The sequence below is a fragment of the Larus michahellis genome, chromosome Z (assembly GCF_964199755.1).
Source record: "Larus michahellis chromosome Z, bLarMic1.1, whole genome shotgun sequence".
NCBI classification, from domain to species: domain Eukaryota; kingdom Metazoa; phylum Chordata; class Aves; order Charadriiformes; family Laridae; genus Larus; species Larus michahellis.
In genome coordinates, this window is record NC_133930.1 from 56,426,135 (window position 1) to 56,443,710 (window position 17,576).

The window sequence follows — 17,576 nt, forward strand, 5'->3', positions numbered from 1 at the left end:
TACCAGTCATGCCCTTGTGCTCAAATTGATTTTGCCTCACTCCCTTGTATTGATTTTCTGAGTCTGCACATAACCCCTAATCCAGCCCCCCCCACTTCCCCCGTCCCCCCCGTCCCCCCCTTCCAGTGCTAGACATAACCCTAGAAAGAATCTGACCTGGTGCTGTAGGAAGACTGGAGCGCGGGGGGGGGGGGGGGGGGGGAATGTGGAGCAAAAGTAGCTCAGCACAATGCTTAATAGAAACGAGACGAAATGAAAATGCAGGCTACAGCCGCTTTGTCTTTGCTTGCTTGCCTTCATCACCAAGACACCTTTCTTTGTGAGCCTTGATCGTTAGTTTCCACGGTTTTAAATAATCAGTCACAAAGGAGCAGACAACTAGGTGCTAGAAGGCATAAAAGTTATTTTAAGTAGAATTATTTATTTTATTTTCCAGCCAAAAACGTTTCACCAATGTAGGAAGTGCTTTTGGTGCTCGGTAGTACAAGCTCTCTTTTCTCCTAAATGCTTGTGAGAAATAAAAAACCTGGAGATGACTGTCTTTATTTCCGGGAGTAGACTTCAAAATACGTGCCAGAAATGGACAATTCGAGTCTCCTTTCTCCACATCAAATGCGAGCTGGAAGGGGGATTAAAAACCAACCACGTGGTAGATCTGGTTTTATACTTTGCAACCTCCAGCTCCATTTATGTTCTTTACCCTGCTCAGGGAAGATTAGCCTCTAGATGGATGTGTCTGAGGGATCACCTCAGGGGCAGATCTGCATGCAGAAACCGGTTTTTGCCATGGCTGGAAGAGAGCTATGACCTAGCAGAGCGCTCCATCCGAGCGGCTCCCCCAGCATCGCAGGAGCAGCTGAGCGCTCCTGCACAGGAAGCTTTGTGAAGGCAACAGCTTGGAAGGGGAAGCTCTTCAGATCTTTCCCCCTTCTTCTCTTCCTCCCTGGCCTGTGAGTGATTCAGTGTCCCAAACCTTAACTTTTTGTTACCACCTTCCTCCTCTTAATCTCCTTCATCTTCAACACCTCCTCCTCTATCACTACCATCTTCTCCTCCATCTGTCTGCCTCCTGGATCTCTCTTGTTTGCTTGCTTTCCCCCCTCCTCTTCCACCTCCCTCCCTCTCTTTCTTCTTGCCTTTTCCTCCTCTCTTTTCTTCTCTTTTCTTTCTCTTTTTCCTTCTCTTCCCCTACACGTTGTTGTTGTTGTTAGAAAGGATTCTTGCACCCCCTGGTGCTCTTGCGTTTTGTGTGGTAGGAGAGGAGATTGTCTTCTTTCTCTCTCTCCCTCTGGTTGCTCATTATTCAGAGAGAGACACAGAGGGTGAGTGAGAGAGAGAGAGAGAGACGGATATCTCAGGTCATCTGCAGCTGCAGCAAACCAGTGAAGGAGAGAGAGAGAGAGAGAGGGAGAGAGAGAGAGGGGGGGAAAAGCAGGGAAAGATGGCGATCCTCCATTGCTGAGACCTGGCAAGGAGCACATGAGACTCACAAAACAACTTCCACAACAATAACAAGAAGAAGAGCTAGGCAGAGAGGAAGAGGAGAGGAGGCAGCAGCAAGAGCAGCAGTGCCGGGACGCTCCTGTAAGTTCTCGCAATTAAAACCCATCTCCGGTTTGGCATTGGAGAGATCATCTCTCGTGTGTGTGTATATATATTTATTTTTTTTTTGTTTGGTCTTTTCCGTCTTTCTTTCTTTCCACCACCTTCCTCTGAAATCCATTCATTCGGTCAACGGAGGAAGGAGGAAGAAAGAAAGAAAGGAAGGGGAAAAAAAAAGAGGAGAGAGGGGAGCGAGAGCGGGGTGTTTTGTTTGAGAGAGAAGTCTCTTGCATGGAGGAGGAGAAGAGGAGGAGGTGCTGGTGGTGGTGGTGGTGGTGGTGGGAGGAGGAGGAAGGCGGTTAATTAATTTTTTGTTGTTGCAAGGGGGGGATATGGGGAGATAAGTGAGATATCAGCCGAGCTTTCGGGGTGGGGGGTGCCCGAGAGGAGATGTGTGTGTGTGCGAGGTCTGGATGGTGCTGTGCGTGTGGACTTGGATCAGAGACGGGAGAGACACGGAGGAGAGAAAAGCTCCGTGCTGGCACGACCCAGGCAATCGGGTGACCTCTTTCTTCCTTCCTTCCTTTCTTTCTTTCTTTCTTTCTTTCTTTCTCTCTCTCTCTCTCTCTCCCTTTTCCTCTCCTTCTCTTTCTCCTCGTCTTCTCTCGCTGCCCTCCTCCTCGCCGCTGGTGAGGCTGGTCCCTCACCCCAGCGGTGGTGCCCCCACCGCGGATCTCCTGGAGTTGGGATGCGGGGGTCCCCGGCGGCGTCGGGGCTGGGAGGCTGGTGGTGCCCGCAGGAGGTTGCTTGGAGGAGGACAGCGTTCAGCTGGAGAGCAGGAGCCATTACACACGCTTGTGCTCTCCTTTGAGAGAAAGAGAGCGAGAAGGGAAGAAAGGAAGGGGAAGGAAGGAGCCCACTTCTTCTTGCTCAGTTCCCCGATGTCCCTACCTTTAAACCAGGCGAGGGAGAAGGCGCTTTCTCCCCTGCCCCTTTCTCAACCACCCGGAGCAGCTTTCTCCCTATCTCTCCCCCTCTTTCCCTTTCTTTATCTCCCTGTCCTCCATTTGCAAGCTGTCTGCTTTGGTTCCAGTCCAGGCTCCACAACACAAAGCTTCTCCTCGCTCTCGCACACATGCACACACAGAGTCCACAGGCTCTTTATGTCTTCTGGAGTAACCTTCTTCTCCCCCCCCCGCCCCGCTCTTAGTATTGTGGTTTCTATTCTCCACAGAGATCCTCCTGGAGCTTCATGTAGTTGTGATCTGATAGGATTTCTCCCCCCTTCACCTCCCTCTTTAGGGTGAGAAAAAGGAAAAGTTTCATTCGTTTTTCTGGTGTTTGGAAGGAGAAAGACCTTCAAGTTTGAGTGCTTTCTGCTGCTGCTTTTGTGTGTGTGTCTGTGGGGGTCTGTTTGTCTCATGAAGCTGCTTGCATGTCTAAGAGGAAGTGACTAGTTTGGCAGAGAGCTGTGATCTGAGTCAGGTAAGCCATGTCATGTTCTCTAGCTCCACCAGAAAATGGAGGAGAGAGAGAGTAGACAAAGCTGAGATGGGAAGTGCTCCTAACGTCGTGGATGTCTCTCCATGTTTTGAAGCTTTGCTGGCAGTAGCTGGTTTAATCATGATTTTTTCCCCTAAGGTTTCTTCAGTTTTTTCAATGTACAGCATTGTGATGGGTCTTCTCTCTGACTTCATGCTATCAGGAAATAAGGATTGGAGGAAATTGCTCAGATTCTCCTTCACACAGAGAAACACATCCTCAGGCTTTTTTCCTCTTATGCTTTCATGTGGAGGTCACCTTTCTAGATATTTTTCTTTGGTTAAAGACCACAGAATTTAGGAGGTTGATCAGTTGGCCAAAGAAATAGTGTATATACGCATATATTTATAGATTTTTGAAAGCATTTGGAGGTAAGTGCACGCAGCTTGAAGCTGCTCAGGTTCTTCCAGAGAACGTCATGAAATGTCATTTTTTTTCTAGGTGATGAAGGTGATGCCTGATTTGGGTAATTTTTAACATCTGATTTTCAAGAACATTCCTTCTTTTGGATGTATTTTAAATTAAGATGGAATATTTCTCCCCACTCACTGGGTTGCATTAAAATGATACTGGCAAGCTTTTAGTAGGTTCCTCAGAGCATCATAACACATAATTTCTCTTGGAACAGTTTTCACAGCTGTCTTTAAAATATTTTTTTCTGAAAACTTAAGGCAACATTCTTGTTATGATTTTAATGTCATTATGGAAACTTAAGATCTTTAAAGTGAGATAGCAGTTGAACAGGAATTTGTGTGCTTTTTTTTAACCCACCTTTTAATCTGAAATAATTTTGAGTAGACTCAAACCAGGCCTCACTCTTTTCCCACCAACCTAAATTTGCACATCAGTTGCATAGTAGATGCAGTTCCTCAAAAAATTCAAACTACATGATGAAATGAACGAGGGGGATACCACAGGGTAGTGCTACTGAGCTCGAAGGCACAGCTCCATAGAAGGGTATCAGTAATGTTCATTCATAGGTTACTCTGAAGAATTTAAGAAGGAATGTGTTACATACAGGAGGTGTAATTGACAGGATAAGGGACTAGTGAATCTGAATCAGAATATGGTCCCAGATATGCAAAAAGAATACAAGGATTTGAGGACTGCAATGACTAGCGATGAACTTGGGATCCAGCTGCTGCAAGGTTAAAATCAATGCCCTTATTTTATTTTTGCTATGGAAGAAATGGTTTAGTATATAATCTAATATACTTGGGAAGAATATTGCATTATCAACTGTGCATTTCTTAAGTTGTGGTTGCTGATACGTCACCCAAATTACTGAGATACTGTGGTGGTCTCCATCTTTCAGAAGTGGGCCATGGAATGTACCATTTCAGGTATGTTTAATCTTACATTTTGACAAAGTAAAGAGGGAGGCTAACTTTTTTTTTTTTCCCCTGAGGTGATGTTCTTTGATGCACTTTGCAGTCTCTGCACAGTTCTAAATCAGCAGCCACTGAAGAAGCTGAAAAAGTCCCCACTGGCCTTTGCATATTTGGGTCAGATCCCAAATATCCATCTTCTGTATGAGAGGACTGTATGGAGTCTTCTTAGGTATCTGCTTGGATTTCATAGTTCAGAATTGTGAATCTCCTCTTACTTCTTGAGAGGTCAACTCAGTGCTTGCACTACAATGTGCCCTACAGATACATTGCTCTTGAACGTAGCATGTGCAATCCAGGAACAAGTTTGAAATTTAAGCTGAGGATCTTTATGGGAAGGCCTCTTACCACCCTCCTGTGGTGACAGACACCCTAGAAAACCAAATGTCATTGCAATAGTTTGAGTTGGAGTGAGAGTGGTATTATTTCTATGGGGGGTTTCTTCACTATGAGACTGAAATCCCTTTAGAGAACGATATTCTTGTTAATGATGTTTCTTGCTGTAGTTCTACCCAGGCAGACTGAAGTTCACCTTGCTGTTAAAATACTAACTGAGGGATTCCTTTTATTTTTAAACCCAAATCAAAACTAGTCTAAAAAAAAAAACAAAACCAAAACCCAAACAGTGAGTATTAAAGAAACGCTAAAAAGAATCTTAATTCGTGAGACAGTGACCAGAATGTTTCTGGTAATCGGGCACAAATTTCTTCACTTGGACAATGGCTTTCAATTGCTTTTGGTTTGTGGGCACCCAGAACTTTTTCATGGTGCAAGCCCTAACAGAAACTGCATTCATAGCTTATTCTTCAGTATATAAACTTGCTTTTCTTAATTGCCCTTCTCAACCCCGTTAGTCTATAGACCACTGCTTTAAAAATGTTTAAACAATGATTGGATTCCCTTATACATTTTTACTGGGTTCATAATGGATTACATTGTTGAGAAATTTAAATTGTCATGTTTAGAATTTCCTTCCATAATTAAAAAATTATTTTGTTACAAGAGGAAAACTAAAAAGATGTTGTGTATGCTCATACTATGAAGAATATAAGTACATGAAAAGAGAGTTGATAAGTAGATAAGTATTGGAGAAGAACTGTGTTCAACATAGATGTCTGGACATCTGGCAGATGTTACTCTGGGCCCCAAGGAATGGACAAGTTTAATTTTAGCCTTAAAAAGGAAATGGGAAGAACTGAAGTCTTATAATAGTACAACTTACAGTTTGAGGAAGGTTACTTCAGAAAAGCCCAAAGATGTCTCTTGAAATTTGGAATGACCAGAAACGATTGTAAATGAATTTCTCCTATTGAGTTTTCCTATTACTCCAAACAATGTCTAGAGTTACAGTATAAATTGAGATTGCTCCAGTTTGCTGTAACACTTTCTCTGCGTGGTGTTGTGGATAATTTCTTAAATTGAGCAGAAGAACACTGCTTCGTTGTAAGAAACTGCTGCAAAAGGACTTAAAAGTATGGAACTAGTGAATAGCTGTGTAATATTCACTAACCAACATTGCCCTGTTTGAAGCTATTACTAAGCAAACCTAGAGACAAAAACCTGTAGTACCCAAAACCCCCCTGTGAAATACTGAAAAGAATGATTTGAAGAAGCATACTGATAGAGGAAGGAGATCCTGTTTTGACTGATCAGGAAAGGCCTACAAAGGCCAGTATGTCCTTGTGTCTTTTCACATATTTTGTTTCCTTATCCTTTGTTATACTTCCAATACATTGTAGTAGAAAAATAAAGTGCTCCCTTCACAGATATTTCTGTATTTTGAAATTAAATAATGTATTTTATGAACTTTTTCCAGATGAAAATGGTCTGCTGCTAGTGCCAGAACTGTATGATTTGCTTAACTTGCATACTGGATCAAGATGTGATCAAGTATGAACCTGTAATTGCTGGCTTTAGTAAAAATGTTGAACTTGATCAGTCTAAATGCTTGCTTTTCAAACAGTTGCTTTTTTGTAGAGTACTAAATAATCAGGCAATCTGTCTGAAAGGGTTTGTTTAATGGAAATCTTTCAGGTAGTGTTAAAATATAATATGGGCCCATAGGAGGCGAGCAGGAGGTCTGTGAAGTGTTAATTGAGGAGGGGGTGAGAAATGCCACCTTACTCTTCAGAGAGTGAGAATAATTTTGAAGGGAAAAAAGGGCATGATAAGAATGACGGCTGCTTAAACAACTGCTAACCTCTGAGAGAGAGGAACTCAAATTGTTTAATCAAGAGGTGCTGGGGAAGGTGGTGTGGTGCAAGTCTTCAGTTGCTGGCAGAGACACAGTTAACATTGTAAACGGTTGAACTTCAGCATGGCACTTCTCCAAATGAGTTGACTGTTGAAAATAAAATGTTCCAGAAGAACTGGGAGAACAGGAAAGAAGTTAAAATAGCATGGTTTGTATGCCAGTGCTGAAAGAAGAAAAGGGGGGAGGAAGGGAGATAGCTCAACTTATGATAATTATCTTGTTGGTTGTAGTGAAAAAGCTTTAGTAGAAGTTTCCAAATGAGGGGACTATATTTAATAGAATGCAGTCTCCATTTGTGTCCTGAGTTTTGGAAGTATTCTGCTTTCAGCCTGTATTTGGAAGTTGAACACATAGGTAAATAAAAAGTCACATGATATTGTTTTGGGTTTTGTTCCATTTCATTCTTTTAACTTTAAAAACAATACCAAAGATCTGAAGTCTGCCCCTCATCTCTTGAGTTTTATGAAGCTGTGCCAGATGTTGCAGTACAAATACATCTCTGAAGGGGTTTGAAAGAAGAGGTTTGAGATGAGGAAAAGGAGTCTTTATTTCTGGTGTCTTATATTTGAAACACATAGTCTTATGTACCATTTCTGTTTTTTGTGTGTTCTCTTCAGCTCTTCAGGGCTTGAAGATCTTGGTACAGTTGTTTTGTTCTGCTCGAGGCAGTATTTGTTACTGCAGTAACTCAAAATATCCTTGCCTAATCACTACTTGAAGTAACTTTTCTTTAAGCAGTGTTTGCTCACCGTTGATTGTGATTGCTTTGTAGTAATTTTTGAGACACACTGGTTATCAGAACCGTCAACCACAGACCTAGCAACTGTGCTACGGCTTTTATTTACCCTTGATCTAAAAGCATCTTCATTTTTGGCTAGTCTTGGTGATGTAATTATGGACCTCTATGGCTTCTGTTTAGGGGGAATACAGTAAATTTTTGGCTTGGGCTAACAGCAGCTTTTTGGATAGAAGATGGTAAGATCTGTCAAGAAAAACAATCAAATATTGCTCATTTGGTAATTTAAAGATGAAAATGAGACATCTCAGGATATGCAGTCATTGTTCTTGAGTGGAGTCAAATACAGTCTCTTTAAGAATACATGTTTAATAATGTCAGCATAAAGAGCTGTATGCACAGCATCAATGTCATGAGTGATTAGAAACGACTTACCGAGAGCTTATCAGGGTAGCAATCATTGCAAGGCCAGTATGTTGAGGACAAATAATTCTGAGAAAACACTTGGTTCACTGGACTATTCCTGTTATTTTGAACTAGTTAAATTAAGAAATCAGTTGTTGAAGAGTGTCACTTGTTACTTTGTGGTGGAAGATAAAACAATCTAATTGGGATTACGCAGAAAATCTGAGTTATTTCATACCTTTGGGAGAAGCTAGGTGCTTGCATTGTGTGCCTGTATTTTTCCTTCTCCTTTCAACGCCAGGAATATGCAATTAATAACTTGCTAGTCATTTAGATAATGGGTGGTGAGCTGCACTGGATGGTGTAGTTGCAGCACATGTTACAGGTACAGGCTCTATGCTGACCTGAAGATTAAGAAGTGGGATGTTCAGTGATGGCATTACTGTTGCTATTAAAAAGCTCTGGAAAGGGGCCTGAGAACCCCAGCTGCTGTCGTGGTGGAGGAAGTCAGGCCTTCAAAGGATACAAGGATTAGAGTGTCAGGAAAAGTAAATGGTAGCATCAGCATAAGTAGAAAATAGGCAGAGCTATTCATCAAACAGAAAAGTAGGCTAAGGCATGCCATAATTATGTGTAGTGGAAACTTGCTGCTAATAGAGCAATTGCGTGGGGTAGAGAGGCAGGAGAATGATTTTTCAAGACAAAACAAAGCAGACATTGCAGAGAATGATATAGGAAGACTGAGGATTCAGTGTGCTCGTGATAATGTGAAAGAGAAGACTTTGTTTTGAAAGATGCTAAAAATGGAATCTTCTGATGTACATGTGGTCACTGTTTCCGTGGCCTTGTAGGACAATAGGGGCTTCTTTGCACTGTCCAAATGAGCAAACTCTTCCTTCCCGCTTGCAGCTCTTAAGGTTCAAATAGTGCAGCTTCAGGGTGGTATCAGCAGTTGTGGAAAGAAGGCATCACAGAATATTCCTTTTGGGAAGAAGATGGGTCATACTGGATTGGACTGTTGTCATGCAAATGAATTCACAATACAATAGCTACTTATCACAGGACCCAGGCAAACACATTCCTCCCACACATTGTCCCTAGATCTCTCATTGCTGGCAAAGAAAAGAGGAGAATAGGGGAACGTGATGCACAGAACCTGTGCTCCACCAGCCCATGTTTTGAGTTTTCACCTTATTTATCAAATATTTATCTATTTTAACTCACACTTGGATTCTTCAGGTCCAGTCAGACTCAGCTAGATTTGTGGGCATGTGGCTCTTTATAATGGGGTTTTAGGCCTCTCTGACCAAACGCTAAGGAGACCAAAGAAAGCAGCCCTTGAAATCTTGCTCTAATTTTTTTTAATTCCTTCAATCATCCATCCCTCTACCCAGTAAAACAGGCATAATTAGGATTTTACAAGGATATTGGAAATTAAGACCTTGGTGCTGTGTTCTGTTGCTGTGTATGTTGAAACAAACCAATATGTAGGTAAGAAAAGAAAAATCTCCTTTTGCAGTGGTTCTGGTTTGTGAGACTGGAGCAGACCTGCTCTGCTGTTTGCAAACATTTGGGAGATAGGAACTAGAGTTACCTGCCACTTTGTTTCTGTGTCACTGCTGTTATTCTGACTGATCATTTGTTCTCAGGTGTGTTGCTTCTTACGGTGAGTATGGAAGAAGAGACTAACTATATATACAATATCTACTTAGTTTAGTTGGCAAAGCAGCCAAGTCTGGAAGACAAGGACAATGGGAGTTATCCCGTTTTCTTCTGTGAAGGGAACAAGAGTCACACAACTGTGTGTGACTGTCAGAAAAAAAATAAAAATAAATGTCAATATAAAAAAATTTGGAATGATTTCTCTCCTTATTTGATCGGAAGCTCTGATGTGCATTTCAGTTTTTCCCTTCCTTGTCTACATCTGGGTGGCTCTGGCTGCAGGATATAGGACCTCCAGCACTGGTGGGCTCTGAAACTGTGCTTCTGTCATGCTCAGCTAAATAACTTGACAAGTGTAAAAGTGTTAACAAATGGCTGATGGAAAATTGAGAGCAGCCAGACAGCTCTCAGCCTGGTTAATTAGTTTCTTGACCGCTGAATTGTTCCTGCCTTCTCCTATGGTTGTGGCTTGCAGCCCTGTAAGAAGGGATTTGGGTTCCTGGCAAGGAGTGCATCCCAAAAGTTGAATTCATGTAACTTGAAGTCAGTGTGGACCAGTTACTTTTGGTCTAAATGACCTTTTATCTTCGTTGGGGGAGGGTAGTGGGGAGAAAGCATATCAGCTTTCAGCTATGTCAGGTCGTATGGAGGTCAAGTTCCCTTGTCTGTGATCAAGCATATGGTGTAAAACAGCCCAGTCTGCGATACTACCAGGACCTGGGGAGAGGAGGACTTTATCAGGCCTTCTGGAGGTAAATACGAATGAAGGCCATGTTAGCATGGCCTTATATGCCAATCAGCATATATGATGGCTCTCAGCTTAGGGCTTGCAGGATTTGTGTATTGTACCTTTCGGTGGTGCTGGCTCCTGATGTGTTTCCACCTTGGTGGCTTGAGAAGCTGTTGTTTCTCAGGAGCATGAAGGTTTCTCCTGCCAGGTTATTCATGCATGCATGAGACCTTCTGAAATCCCTGGCTCCAAGGGCATAACTGTACTACTCACTGGAGCTGCTGAAAGAGTGAGTCAATATATTTGGGTTTTGCAGCTGCATGAATAAATGAGTAAACCTGAATTATTTCTAAATGATTGGGTTACAGAGGTGATAACATACTACAATGAATTTTCCATTCCACGCCCTCTACAAATGTGCTGGTCTTCTTCCACCGTGGAGCAGGGGAGGAATACAAGATTTTCAGTGTGTTGTTCTCCCAAAGAACCAGATAAGAGCTGCTGAAAATGTCTTTCAGACCAAAAGCCTTGAGTCAGAAGTTACTTGGCAGGATGACAGATAGGTTGACCAAAGGTTGCATGTAGCGTGCTCTTGCAAAACGAACATGAAATGCTCGTTGCCCTCCATGGTTCTTCAGTGCTTCCACAGGTTCATCCATGTTACTTCAGTGGTGTACAGGAATATAATTTGCTTGCTGGTATTCTGGTTTTATCTCTGAAGATATTTATTTTAAGAATTTGTGTCTACATAGGTTTGCTAATACTGTACTGTAATATCAGATGGGCTGCTGAGACCTCAAGGGGGGTGAGCAATCTATTTTTAGTGTGTTTGAAGGGTAGATGATGTTTCAGGTTGTGGAATGACTTTCTAGGGGGCCTGTCACCATATACTGAAGTTTTGTATGTCATGGCAGTGGAGGCCAGTCATATGATGATGAGGTAGTAACTTAAATGGGACATAAAAAAAATCCTGCTCTTTGGGGAAATTTTAAAGATAGATGGAGCTAAAATGCCACACAGTCTGTTCTCATGCTTGTTTCCTTGATGTGCTGTAGACATCTAATCCTCTTTACAGGTGAAATAAGCAGCCTGCTTATGATCTGAAGGCAATGCCTGCTGATCTGTTGACATCCAGATTGGAGGGTTGTTCATGTCTGAGTAAGAATTTTAGTAATGGATGACCAAAAGACTGTTTTAGTTGCCCAAGTGGTGTGAGGAAGATGGTTTGTGATCTCCTTCACATCAGAAGTTAGTTACACGTGGAAAGTTGGATAATAGCAGTGCTGTCCTATTTAAACATATTTGACACCCTGGCCTGCAGAGATTTTGAGCTTTAGGTTGAGAAGACTGCCTCAGGCAAATGCAATCTGAACAGTGGATCCAGCCTTGCTTTGGAGGCACTGCACTGTAGTGGTAGCCACGAAGAACAGATTTTAATGATTTATTATGGTTAGATTTTATGTGGATTGGCTTGCTATTTTCTTTGGAAGGCAGTAAAACTGCAACTTTTACAGGATTCTTCTTACATTCCCAAGATTTTGTTTTGTGTGCAGGCATGTACACTTTATTTATTTATTTAATAAATCCTCATTGCCACTGTTAGGAACGTTAACAAAGGCTTTTTAATAGGTCAGACCTCAGCTACCATTGCATTTTCTTGTTACTGTAGTACGTTTGTCAGATAATTGAAGATGGGGGCTAAAGCCCTTATACTGTAAAAGCTTATTCATATGAATAGTCACTGATCCAATTTTGAATTTCACTGCAGCTATTTCTGTGAGTAAACATTGGAAGATCAAATCCTTAGCTGTATGGACTAATTCTTGCGGAGTTTTCAGGGTGGCATTTGGAAAATATATTTTGAATAGAACATGCCCTTAGCTTTCAGCAGCTACCACCTACATACGTGAGATGTTCATTTGTGGTTGCATGTGAGGGCATGGTTGTAGCTCATTTGCAAGAGCCAACAGGAGTTTATGGATTAGATAATTGAATTTTCATTCATGTGTGACTTTTCTTACATTCTCACTCTTTATATTTTGACAGGGGGAGCATGTATGTTACAAATACTTAAGTTTTACTTCAATTAATGCTGGCATGTCCCTGAAATATGATTTCATATGAGTTTGTGGGTGTTTTAGTGAGAACCTCCATGTTGCTGTGCTGCCTGTAGCCGATGTTCATGCATTCTGGAGTCCCATCACTAACTGTGGTGTTTTCAGAAGCCATGGTTTTCCATACTTTTTTTTTGATTATGGAATTGATTTGAATAGATACTAATAAGCTAGTTGCCTGTTCAAGACAGAGGTGCTTTGGCTCAGGGAAAATGCAACCTAGGCCCTTTTACAATGACAGGACTGTGTACGTTTGCATATGCGTACATAATAGAAGTTGCTATCCATGTGGTTCATACTGCTATGGTAGTTCATCTGGCAGATCATTTAAATATTTACTCCAAAAGATTTTGTTCTCTGTTGGTGTGAAGCAGCATTTCCAGTTATTTTTAGGTCTTTTTCATCTTAGCAACCCTGTTGGAGATAGACTAGACAAGTGCAGTAAACTGTCCTTGCATTTTGGTAGAAATCAATAAAATAAAGTTTAATGGTTTGGTCTCAAGGGGAGAACAGACCATTTGGTTAACAGAAGGTTAGGCCAAGTAATACAGTGCTGAGAGTGCCACAAACCAACCCAGAATATCTGGTCGTGTGTCCAGTAGCTGCATGTATTAAGCACTGAAATGGAGCTTTCAGATCTGCAGAGCCAGCAGTTCTGTTACCACTGCTGTGACGCAGGAGATAATTCTGTTGGGCAAGCATCAGCATGGGGGTGGATCTACAGTACAGGATGTGTAATGTCAACATGAAGCATGGGAGCTGGCAGTAAGAAGGAAAGCAGCCATTTCATGCCAGTGCAGGAAGCCTAAATAGATTTTTCCCCTCTGCATCTTGTCCTTTTATGCTGCTTTCATACTTGGTATTAAACGATTACCTTCTGCTTTGTCATCTGAAAACTTCAGCCCAGCAGGGTTTAATTTCTTTCTGTTTTTGAACCTGTTTGTTTTTCTTTAAACAAGTGAAGTGCACTCCAAAAGCATGTCTGATGGATTATAAAAGGGGCTGGGGGGAGGCTGAAGGGCTAAGCAGATCTGGAGAAAGAGAAGAGCTCAGTCATGTGAAAGTCCTGAGCTTCAGATGAAGTTTCATTGTAGATCATTTTGGCTTTATTGCAGAGACAGTTTGTTCAAAAGCTGTAACCATTTGAGAACATTGTACTGCAGCTGTGAAATGCAGAAAGTATGAAATACTGCAAGTGATACTGTATATACTTTGAAACTCTGTAATTACTAAGAAACTGTAGAAAGCTATTGTAATTGTTTCTGCTTTCTTTTTAGCAGGAATGTCCCATTAGAATTTCTTTTTCCTATTTGGTTAAAGCTAGCGGCAAATTACCATGACACCATTTTTTAAAGATCCAAATGCTCATAAATGACTGTTTAAATCTGCAGAAAAAGAATTTCTAAATAAGCTTGCTAGGCATTCTGTGGACTTAAAAATCTAGTGATATATCTTCTGTCAGCTCGTAGACTAGTCAACTGGTTTCTGTTTTTTTGTTGTTTGGTTTTCCCCACAAAACATTTGGAGATATCTTCCTGTAGCTGCAGCCTAGGAAGCTCTAGAATACCAGAGCTTGCTTCCTGATGGGGCTGGCAGAGCGGAACTTCATAATCAGACCTCTCATGGTTTCCATTGCCTGTTCTGCAGGATTTTCAAAGAATAATATTACAGCTCCCCTTGAATGAATCCTTGTCTTAGATGCTGTTCTGTGGTAGCCCTGCAAAGGTATCATTTTCTTCATATGTTCCTAAGAACTGGAGTGGGAGTTTGGGAGTAGTCAACCCACAGGTATGTTTTCCCAGTTGCAATTTGGTGATGGGAGGAGGGGATGCATATAAAATGTGGCTTGTGTGTGAAGACTGACCGCTCTGTTCTGCAGTAACTTCATCCTTATGCAGTCCTTCTTGCTCCATTGGCCCCATTCAGGAGATTTTTGGGTTGAAGCTATGGGAGTCTAGCACTTCTGCATAGAGCACTTTCAAAAAAATGTCACTGAAGAATTACGTGAAACTTGAACACCATCTCGCAGGGCAGAACTTTTTCTTGGTTCCATAGGTAACTCCATGTCATGGTAGCTGTTTCAGCATCAGAAGTATTGAGGATGCAGGCAAACCAAGAGACTTTTTCTAAGGTATGGTTGCTCTGTCCTGTCTGTCCATGTAATTTCCCTTGCAGGTTTTATTTTCTAGTAGCTGGTAATTTTGTGGTTTTTCTAGTGGTGTTGAACAGTTTTTAGGACACACTGGAGAATGTTCATCAGAAGTGTTTCTTCATATGCAAGTGAATAATGCTTCTACATTTTGTCTGCACCTTTTCTCTTAGAACATCTCTATACTGCAGAGAAAACACACTGTCCTTGACTTTTTCATACCGAAAAAGGTGCTACTTGCCGAAGATAGTTTATTATAAATAACTACTAAGATGATAATCTCACCACAGCATGCTTGGCAGTCTTCCACTGAGTTAGCCTGTTTCAGCAAGGAGCTGTCGCTTAAGATACAAAGCAATCTGCAGGGACATATGATCACACACACTGACTGTTTTCTCTGTCATCATGGATGCCTCATCATTTCCTGTGTTTGATAATTAGGAACTGGAATTATTATCCGGTAGACCAGCAGGATCTAGCACCAGAAAGATGGACTTGAGTTCCCATCTCATAAACATCAGATTACAGAGAAGTTCTCAGTTATGGAGGCACTAGTAGGAGAATGTTGGACGTGGTTGTGGTGGCTTTATTTGCTTTTTTTGTTTGTTTTATTTTTGCTATCACAAGGATAGATGTGAACTATTTGGGAAACTCTGGATATATACATGTTCACAGCACATTTTCCTGTTAGAAATGGTGGAGAAATGTAAGTCTACCACTGGCAATGGTGTAGAGAGGACTTTTTAGTGTTGGTTTTGTTTAGGTAAATAATGACTTCAAGATCTCTGAATGTTTCATTTTGTAGAAACGTTGTCCAAAAGAAAGACAATGATAAAGAGGTAAGAGGCTGTATCCATTTTTCTTAGGGTATTGGAAAACTAATATTAATACCCATATGTGTTTAGTGTCAAGATTTTACTGTAGTTACATAGCTTGATGGTGACTTTTTGAGGTTGAAAAGTTGATACTGCTTTGTGGTACATGGCTGTTGATTTATCATGTTATTGCAGCAGTTGTGTGATGAATATCACCGTCTGTTGTATGCAAAATTCTTTTCAAGTAGAGTGCTGGCAAGTGTTCATGTTTTATTTCTTTAGAAACTGCTTTGTTAACAGTATTGTATGAATCAGAACTTTTTCTAACCTCGATGTTACTAATGGATTCTGTTCCTTGGTGCTTGATGCTTCTCAGAGTCCTATCAACTTACATTTCAAGCCTGGGCTTCTATGGTTGCTTAAAAGTATGGAACATGATATTTAGTGTAAGTAATTGGTAAGGTTGAGATGGAACAAATGAAAGTATCAGCAATGATGCTGGAATTTTTCTCCCTGATATGATTGATCATGTTAAATCCTGTAGGTATCTCAACAAGATCAAGGGGAAAACAGGACATGAAGAATTTAGTCAGACACTGATTTGCAAGCCTTAATACCAATCTGTTTTTTCAAACATCACAAGTGTTTGGAGTAATTTGCCATCCTCTTAAAGGAAAGCATGGAAGGAGGCAGAAGGATGGTAACTCTTTATCTAGTGATGGTATGCTTCCCCACAAGCGTTACAAAGGCAAATTCCTGTGTTCTTTGCTGAAATTGTGGGAGTAGATTAATGATGGGATGGGTTGTGCTTGCTTATAAGATGAAGAAATCATTGGAACTGGTTCCTGATATTCAATGACCCATGCATGATTGTGGAGTGTTCTTCATCTCTTAACATCTGACCTAGATGCCTTTACACTTCGGGATGGCTGTTCAGAGTCTGTCATGTCCAGAAGCCACCTAACTTGGGTGACCTTGTGGCTTTAAAGAAAATCCCATGGAACTGTTAGTTTCAACCTTACTGAAGGACACATTCTGAAGAGCTAGCTCATTAAGCAAGCTTTGAAGGGTGTGCTCTGCAGAGCAGCTTCCTGTTATTTGGTTAATGGTTGACCTAGTTCTATTGCCATATGCCTCCTGGAACGCATTCTAATATAAAATATGTGCTAAAGCAAGACTGGGATAATAGAAGGAAAGTCAAAGCCTTTATGAAACAGAAATCATATAGTGCTGTTGCGTTTTGGAGGGTATTCTAGATACTAAAAATGGCAGTATCTTCATGGAACTGTATTGATTCTGATTGCAAACTCAGGAGTGTTAATCAGACCCATTTATGTGTTTTTTTCAGACTGGCCTTGTACAAAAGGTTTGTATCTGTAATTCCCTGTGCTCCATATGTGAAGCTAAAGTTAGGGACTGAAGCACTCAGAGTGATATTACAGCTGTGAGGAAAGATCAGATTAGATTTGGCTAAAGGCAGGAGCATTTTTCCCCCATGGTAGGTGTTTTTTTCATTGCAAACCATGGATTAGCAAATTTTTTTCCTCTTTAAATCCTGGCTAGAAGCCAGAAATGGGGATTCAAGCTTCTACCAGGTATCAGAGATGATGCAGCATACATACTTACACCTGGGCAAAAATATAAGAAATTTGAAGGTACTACATTAAGTTCAACCTCCAACCTGAATGAGTACTGGCTGAAGCTCTGAGGAATCTATATAGGCTGTGTTTTCTGGTTAATTTGATTTTCTGCCCTAAGAAAAGGAAGGGTATGCAGTAACAACTGTTTTCATAAGCAGTGTGCACTATGTTAGAACAGTGGGAAGGGAAAATTAAAGCCATGCTTTGTAACCTTTTGAGAACTCGTGACTATCAGTAGATGTGGTGATTTATTATTCTTCTGTCAGTGTGGGAAACTGAACTGCTTACCAGACTTACTGCTTTGAATATTCATATAACCTGGCAGTGGCTAACCTGTGTCTCTTCAGTTGCAGATGGCTTGCAAGCAGTCCAGGTGTGAATTCTGGGCAAAGGTATGTCACGACAGCGGTGGAGGTGGTTGAGGCCAGCCCAATTTGTCTGTGTGGGAAGAAGTAAGCTGTCAGGACTTGTAAAGGCAGCTGTTGCTGATCAGCATGGGGAGTGCCTAACCTGCAGAGAAATGGTGGGATGTCTTGGGAGTCGTAATCATCTTGTACCCCTGTAACTTCTTCAACTTGATTCCCTTCATGTGCTTCTCA

General features: G+C 41.4%; 1 protein-coding gene across 6 annotated transcripts in view; it reads left to right on the plus strand.

Annotated features, from left to right (window-relative positions):
- The first annotated feature begins 1,381 nt into the window (after window positions 1-1,381).
- ZNF462 (zinc finger protein 462) overlaps window positions 1,382-17,576 on the plus strand; it is a 95,275-nt gene continuing 79,080 nt past the window's right edge. For 4 of the 6 annotated variants that reach the window (XM_074569978.1, XM_074569980.1, XM_074569976.1 and 1 more), the window contains exon 1: window positions 1,382-1,584. The gene's annotated coding sequence lies outside the window, so the exon portion shown is untranslated. Of the gene's footprint in view, window positions 1,585-17,324; window positions 17,370-17,576 lie in introns of all 6 variants that reach the window. The other 2 variants (XM_074569977.1, XM_074569981.1) reach the window with 2 other exon arrangements.